Below are 9130 nucleotides of genomic sequence, written 5' to 3'. Positions count from 1 at the left end.
GAAGCATTTGTAATTTCTTTAGAGAGCATTTGAATATATTATCTATGATACCTTTTTAGCTTTATTTTTTATATGCCAGCAACACTACGCGTTTGACGCGCTAAATCCGATCTCTTCCAGCCTAACGTCAAATTGAAATTCTTTCGAGATTAGAATAAATTTATATGTGAGACCTTGGGCGTGATCAAATACATCAATCGAAAGGGTTTGACTTTCCTTGTCCAAAATTGTTATTAGATCTCAAATACGTCAAGAGATGGCGGAGATACGAGATAAACGACTTTACTAGAAAAAATACAAAAAGAAACACACACACAAAAACGAAAAACACAGAGCCGTTCTGTGAGACGCTACGCTGTAATCAGAAAAAAATAGCTTGGCAACTAATTAAAAACTAAAAATAAGCTTAACAATTTGCTTATTTTTTTTAAATATAATGTTTAATGATTTCGCAAGTTATATCAGCATTAAAAATATATCACTTTTTGATTTGTTACGTTCTACCTAAATATTTTATGTAGTTAATTTTCTTTTGTTTGTCACTTACAAACTTTTAAAATGACTTATAAACTTCTGATCTCTTTCGATTTAATATCATGCCACTCGAAAGAAGTAAAATGATTTCATCAGAGTTATTAAAACCATTTCTATCGGAAGTAGAAAATGTATGGCTCACTTGGATGTCGACAGTTTGCTTGCTTTAACCATTATCCATCACTTGAATTCCCTATTGGGTCAGTGAAAAGTGTTCGCACTTACAACACAAAAATCTCTAATGCAGTTGTTCGTGATTGACAAACTGCATTAAGCGCATTGTGTAGTTTTGCGCTAAAATACAACAAAAATATCCATCACAAAAATGTCACCAGACTTTCCACTTTTGTCTTTAGTCGATGTTGTTCGTCACTTTCTATGACGTCAACCCCTCTTCAAATAATAATGTGATCATATAATACGAAGTTGAATGTTGTACTATTGAGTAATCCCCAAATTATGTAAAATATTTGTTCAGAACATTTTTACATCACTGAAGGTTTGTTTGCTTTGTTTTTGAATTTCGCGCAACGCTACACGAGAGCTATCTGCACTAGCCGTCTCTAATTTAGCAGTGTAAACGAAAAGGAAGGCAGCTAATCATCACCACCCACTGCCAATTGTTGGGCTACTCTTTTACTAATGAATAGAGAGATTGACGGTCACATTATAACGCCCCCACAGCTGAAAGGACGAGCATGTTTGGTATGACGGAGATTCGAAAAGCGACCCTCGGATTGCGAGTCGAGCGCCCTAACCACCTGGCAATTCCAGGCCTACATCACTGAATGAATAGTTTTTGTTTTGTTTTTCAAAACTTAATTTTTGTATCAAACAGGATAGTTCATTTTATTTTCATAGTTCACCGCTTATTTCCAGGTTCCAAAAGTTCATTAACAAGTGTTTGTCTTCCATTTCGGAGATAACCTAAACGGGCATATGAAATAGGCCTAATGTAGAAAAACCTAGAAGCAGCGATAAAAGTAATAGTAGTAACAGGTAAATTTGAAAAACAGATAATACAGGCCCGCGATGATTTTATTGTCTTGTCAGTTTTACACGCTCCACATTAATTCTGGTATGCTGAATCCGAAAACGATTTCTATTCTTCTCCATCAAGTATAGACTTGTCACAAAATGTCATAACGTAATAAATAAAAGAAATCACACAACATGTAGTTTTGAAACTAAAAGACGTAGATTTCACCAAAAACATCAGGATGAAGATATATACATATATATATATTCATTTGACATCAGTGTTCTTCCCTTTTTCTTCAGTTTATTTGTACTGTTGTTAACAAAGATAATTATAAAAATGTTCTTTGTGGTAAACGAAATAATTATTTGATCTAAGTTTTTCTTTGCAATTTAAAAAAAATCCTTACGTGATAAAAAAAAATAATATTATTTTCAAAATATGCGTAGCTGAATTATGGAAAATCCGTTGTTAACACCACAATAACTTTAATGAAGTTTAAATTTGCAGACTTGTGATATCACAGAGGTCGAAATATGAAAGAACGGAGAATAAAATAGGAGTGAAAACAAGGGAAGTCTAACACTGAGGGCGAGAAAAACATTGTTAAAAAAGCACACACACACACATACACAGTCAGCTAAATCTGTTTTGTCAGTAATCAGATCTTATAAACGTCTGAGTGAAAGTTATGACAACTTTTGAACCATTCCTGCACACTGCATAAGCTGTATCCAGTGCCGATGAGGCTTTTCATTCAATACTAGGACTTATTAGGTCGGCTGGGATACGACAGACACAATATATATTGGTTGAGAGGATTTGCATTTCAATATGTCAGTTCTTATTGCTGGCGCTTTGTTGTTCTTTATACATTTTTTAGAGACTAGATTTACGCGTAGGCACCCGAGGTGCATGACAAAAAACAATAGCACTTATTTGTCTATTTATTAAAGTTTAATCCAAAAATATCTGAGGGGGAAACATCTTGTGGTGCTGAATACAGGATATGGAACACAGTAAAGGAAGCATCAGGAAAGAAACATGAAGGTTTTACTGAACATTTTGTAAAGGAAGTGACATAATACAAGCATGTGAAAAGAGTGTGTTTTTGTGAACTTCGCACAAAAAAAAGCTACTCGAGGGATATCTGCGCTAGCCTTCCCTAATTTAGTAGTTTAAGACTAGAGGGAAGGCAGCTAGTCATCACCACCCACCGCCAACTCTTGGGCTACTCTTTTACCAACGAATAGTGGGATTTACCGTATCATTATAACGTTCCCACGGCTGAAAGGGCGAGCATGTTTAGTGCGACCGGGATTCGAACCCATGACCCTCGGATTATGAGTCGAACGCCTTAACCCACTTGGCCATGCCGAGCCCATGTGAAAAGGGACAATGAAATAATGTGCTAATTGTAAAGCAAAATACAAAGTACGCAGCACTAGTGTACCTTTGGAAACTGATGAAGTATTTAATTTTGAAAGAGTTAAAAAGAGAAAAACTTGTATCAGATACAACAATTAAACTGTTGTTGATATGATATCACAAATAATAATGTTTATTTACAGAAGTTTTAAAAAATTCTGTGCAGTGTTAAAAACAGAGATTTCATTGTAAAAATACCTTTGATTCACAAAATTATCAATTCTTGGACAACAATTAATGTGATAATTTGTTTGAAGCACATTATCTGGATATCATTCTACCTGAGAGTCGCGGATTCGAATCCTCGTCTGACAAACGTGCTCGCCCTTTCAGCCGTGGGGGCATTATAATGTCGCATTCAATCCTATTATTTGTTTGTAAAAGAGTAGTTCAGGAATTAGCGGTTGGTGGTGATGACTAGCTGCCTTCCCTCAAGTCTTACACTGCTAAATTGAAGACAACTAGCACAGATAGCTCTCGTGTAGCTTTGCAGGAAATTCAAAAAACAAATGAAACAACTGAGTTTTGTCGATTAAGTGTCAGACTTACATCTGTTTCTATGTTTGTGTTAATGTGAAGAGCGAGTGTGATTTAAAGCATGGGTTTTCAAACTATGCTCCGCGAGGAAATTTTAGAATGTTAAACATTTTTCCTAAAACTATAAAATTGAAACAGAATACGCTGTACAAAAAGCACAAAGTAAAATATATCTTTAATATAACACATTTATCGCGTATTGGGCCTTTTAATATTTTATTCTGCCTTACGCCAGACGATTTTATTTAGCTCAGGGGAAGTTCTAGAGGTGAAAGTGTTAATACAATCTCAATTAACTTCGACAGTAGTCTGACTGATTGTTAGTAGATGTGGCACTATCTGAAGATCGCATGCGTCATTGGAGATGCAAGATGGTCTAGTAATTTTCGTATGAAACATCGGACAACCTTGGGTAGTGATGCCAACTGTCTTTTAAAAGTCAGATCTGGATTAGCAGCTAAATCTCGAACGATTGTTTTGTTTTGGTTTGATTAATTTTGAATTTCGTGCAAAGCCACACGAGAGCTGTCTGCGCTAGTCGTCCCTAATTCAGCAGTGTAAGACTACAGGGAAGGTAGCTAGTCATCACCACCCACCGCCAATTCTTTTACCAACAAATAGTAGGATTGACCGACGAATTATAACGTCCGCACGGCTGAGAGGGCGAGCATGATCTTCGGTCAGTATGGCCAGGTGGTTAAGGCACTCGACTCGTAATTTGAAGGTCGCGGGTTCGAATCCCCATCACACCAAACATGCTCGCCCTTTCAGCCGTGAGGGAGTCATAATGTTACGGTCAATCCCACTATTCGTTGGTAAAAGAGTTGGCGGTGGGTGGTGATGACTAGCTGCCTTCCCTCTAGTCTTACACTGCTAAATCAGACACGGCTAGCGCAGATAGCCCTCGAGTAGCTTTGTACGAAATTCAAAACAAACGAAACCAAACTAGGTCAGCATGTCATTGTATGACGATAAAACTCAAGTGCTTGAACTAGTTTTCATTAAGAAGATATTTTGTGTCCGTGAAAATACTTTTGAAGTACCAAAGTAAAAGTCTTCCTAGGCCTAGGCCTAATACGAATTCATCGGCGTTATCGTCGTGTGCAAGCACTTCAACGCAGGATAAAGCAAGAAGTACCGAAACAAGAAATAATAAAAAATATGATGGAAGTTTTATTTAATATGGTTTTACGTGGACAGATAATGAAGATGGTCATAATGAGTAGTGTGTTGAATGTTGAACAGTGTTGAGTAACAGTAGTTTGCATCCAGCAAAGTTAAAACGGCTTCTGGAAACCAAACACTTTAAATTAAAAAACCCAACTTCCGAGTATTTTAAAAGAAAATGTTTGCAGTTAAATGCTAGGAAAGCTACATATCGTTCGTTTGTTCATCAGTACAACAAGGGTGCTCGTATTGTTTCATATCGTGTTAGTTACCGTATTGCAAAAGCAGGTGAAGCTCATATAATTGCAGAAGATTTGATAAAATCATGTGCAAAAGATTTGGTTGAGTGCACGATTGATGAGATATTTCTTATAAACATTAACTCTATTCCCCTTTCTAAGAACTCGGTTTCTCGAATAATCAAGAATATGTCAGCAAATTGTTTAACGGTGTTAATAAGGCGAATAAAAGTGAGTCCAACTTTTTCGCTTCAAATAGATAAATCAACAGATGTCGCAGGTTATGCGATGTTGCTTGTGTTTGCTCGCTATATTTACTAAGCTAGTTTTGAAGAAAACATGCTAATTTACAAACCTTTACCTACTCAAACAACAGGCGAAGAAATATTTAAACTGATTTATTTATTTATGGAAGAACATGAGATCCAATGGCAGCTTTGCTCGAGTATTTGCACTGATGGGGCTGCAACTATGACTGGAAAATTTTCAGGCGCAGTGGCACGCATAAAAAAGAAAAACCCGGATATTGAGAGTATCCACTGCTGTCTTCATCGTCATGCACATCCAATGAATTGAATGCCAGAAGACTTAAAAGAGGTATTGGATGATGTCATAAAAACAGTTAATTTAATAAAACAAAGACCACTCAATGTGAGGGTCTTCAGTTTACTCTGTGAAGATATGGGAAGTTTGCATAAAAATGTGTTGCTTCATACTGAAGTCGGATGGATTTCTCGGGAAAAAGTGCTTGCCCGGTTTTACGAACTGCGTGAGGAGATAGGTTTATTTTTATCTGGATGCAATTTTGAACTTGCACACAATTAAGGGACAAATACTGGATACAGAAAGTGGCTTACCTTTCGGATGTATTTGTCTGTCTAAATGAAGATAATGCTACAATGTAACGTACTTTAAAGCTCAGAATAAAATGGAAGCGCTTCACTATGAGCTAAAACTTTGGGGTGAATGTATACTTATGAAAGATGCAAAAGTTTCAGTCTTGCAGCACATATCTGATTTGTGTACAACTATTAGGGAGTACTTCCCTCCTCATTTAGAAAAATTACTGTGGATTCAAAATCCCTTTGTTGACTCTGCAAATACCAACGATTTTCCTTTGAAAAAGAAATAACAGATTATAAAAATTTCAACTAATTACATACTAAAAACAAAATTTAAGCAGGGAGAAATTATGCAATTTTGGATTCAAATGGCCATGAAATACCCTGAAATAATTAACAGAGCTTTGAAAATTTTGATGCGTTTTCCAGCAACATATCTTTGTGAGCAAACATTTTCACTGTATATAGTTACAAAGATCAAATTTAGAAAGAGGCTAAACATTGAAGATGACTTGCGCTTGCAGGTAACAACCATAACTCCAAATATTGAACTATTTTGTGAACAAAAGCAACCCCATCCGAGCCACCAATAAATAAGTACACTGTGATTTTACTGATATAAATTTTGCAAGCAGACATTTTTGAACAAGTGAGTAGATGTAAAAATTGTTCTTTAAATATTGATATTTTTAATAAATTTATGTTCTAAAAGCTTGAAGTAAACTTTATCTGCTAGTAGTGTCCGTTTCTATTTTTAGTTGTTTTTTTTTATTATTATTAAAGCTCCGGAATGTTTTTTCTTTCTGATGTGAAGCTCCACAGGTCTAAAAAGTTTGGGAACCCCTGATTTAAAGCATTACACAATGAGTATTTTACAGTCGTAATTTCTCAGAAAATTGCATAGAATTGTAACGTGTAAATTATGTTACTCTAATTTTATTCATTTGATATATGCTTGCTAAATGCTCAGAATACCTTTGCCACACGCACCATATATTATTTTTTGTCTTATACTTTACATTATTTACTGACTTGTATATTGACGAACCCTGTAATAAAATTGATGACTGTTTTTGTGTGTTCAACTACAAATGTTGTTGAAAAATGAAATGTTTAGCTGCTCACTATGCTTTATGTGCTATTCTTGTAAAACTCATATTTTCCCGTCAAATCTTCGCTAATAGCAAAACAAATACATTAGGCTTTGCTAATGTCTCCTAATTTCACAGCAGTTCTATCTTGCTTTCAAATCCTATCTCTACTATTTATGTTTTGTTTGTGTAATTTTTGTTAAGGGTATGACAATATTTTGATGTCACTCAAGACCGGTTTGTGGTATGTAAATGCAGTGTCAAGGCCAGAATCCAACTTAGGTCCGAAATTAGAGCCCGCAATATGCTGTTTAATATGCTTCTTACTTTCAATTGTGGCAGTCTTATTAAAATAACAGTCAATCCAAAGTAGCCCTGTAGGTGGTTGGTACTACTGACAGTTTTTCCCTTATTCTGCATAATAAAAATTACGTCATCTTAGCAAGCGTTCTCTAATAACGTGCATGGATACCTATCACTTAATATTTTCATTTACGATATACCTAAATTAATAATATACACATTAAAATTTGTATTAGTTTTGACTGTATTACTTTATATATACTTAACTTTAGAACGGCTACACGATTCTTCATCAAAGCTAACTATAAATATGACGTAATATTCAAGGCCATTGGAGTCGTTATGTTGTTCAAGGTTTCCGTAGCAACGCCCGTTGCATGCGACCACTTTTTTTTTTCTTCTGAAGTTGAGAAAATTAGATTTAAGTTAAGAAAATGTGCAATTTAATGTTTGTACAGTTGGACTTTTATTTGAACTTTAAAGTCGTTCTTCTTTTCTCAAATCACTACCAGATGCCCCAAAGTGGTGCAAGGTTTTCTTTGAGACACAAAAAACAAAGAAACACTCTGGAGTTTCAAAGAATTTTTTTTTTTGAAAATGTAAGTAGTTACAAAAGAGGTTGTCAACCTTAAAAAGGAAAAGTGACATTTTCCCCCTTTTTTTACTAACATTATACAAAAAACCTTGTTTTTTTGCTATTTAATTAACACTTTTAATTAAAATGGTACTTTTTGAACTGATGAAGTCCGTGAGTATATGGGTCTGCTATGGACTTAAAAAGTTTAAAGCCCGCAATAGGATTGTGTAACAAAGCGTGTATAATACCATTTAGATACAGATTATCCAACTTTTAATTTTCTCCATCGATTTCAAAATAAGGATCCGAAAAACAGAATTGTTTTAGAATCAGAGTCTACGAATTAATTTTTCTAACGACAACAACAAAAAATTATAAAAAGAAAATAAGGACCTTTTATGGCATGATATATAATCTTAAATTTTATATTCTTCATCTTTAATTTTTAACTTTACAAGTGTACTCAGCAACGCATTCCAGACCTAATAAAAATGCAACTGACTTCTAATTTTGTATAGAGTTTGTATCGCCATCTGTCACATAACATGAACTTTAATTTTCCTCCAAACGAAACTTTTTAATGTAACTGAAAGATAATTTGCATATTTTGGACATACCTGTCTAAGAAAGAAGAGAAAAAGTGTAAATTACTCATCCCTTTTTGATTATTACTTATCTGTCTACCTATCTTTGGTTTGGGTTGAATTTCGCGCAAAGCTACTCGAGAGCTATCTACGCTAGCCGTCCCGAATTTAGCAGTGTAAGACCAGAGGGAAGACAGCTAATTATCACCAGCCACCGCCAACTCTTGGGCTACTCTTTTACCAACGAATAGTGGGATTGACCAAACATTATAGCGCCCCACGGCTGAATGGGCGAGCATGTTTGGTTCGACGGGGATGCGAACCCGCGACCCTCGAGTACGAGTCGCACGCCTTACCCTACCTGGCCATGCTGGGCCTCAAAATAATATAAAAAGAAACAAACGTTTTCCGTTACTTATTAACAGAGGGAATGTGGTTTAAAACAATATATTTGCTATTACAGGTTTAGATAGACCTACAAGTATGATAAACCAAAATAATATTGGAAGAAATACGAATAAATACAAATTAATTTACTGTTCCATTTATACTCCAGTAATATCAGAAATCGACATATCTACTGAAAGAAAAATGAATCAAAATATATTAATTTAGTCTTTGAGTTATAAGACCGTCATACAATAAATCAAAATTTTATTGGAATTAACGGAGGGTAACTCAAAATAAGTTCATTTATTCTTTCAGCAACAGGCCTGTAATATTAAAATCCAACCTCCTATTGGAAGGAATACAAATTAAAAAATAATTTAGTCTTTAAGTTATGTCTCCTGTTGAGACTGCGTAAAGTTTAGGAATTATAAAACTAAAGTCCGGAATTCGACACATTAG

This window comes from Tachypleus tridentatus, chromosome 13 (genome assembly GCF_004210375.1).
Source record: "Tachypleus tridentatus isolate NWPU-2018 chromosome 13, ASM421037v1, whole genome shotgun sequence".
Taxonomy (NCBI): Eukaryota; Metazoa; Arthropoda; class Merostomata; order Xiphosura; family Limulidae; genus Tachypleus; species Tachypleus tridentatus.
Note: the sequence above shows the minus strand (reverse complement) of the source record.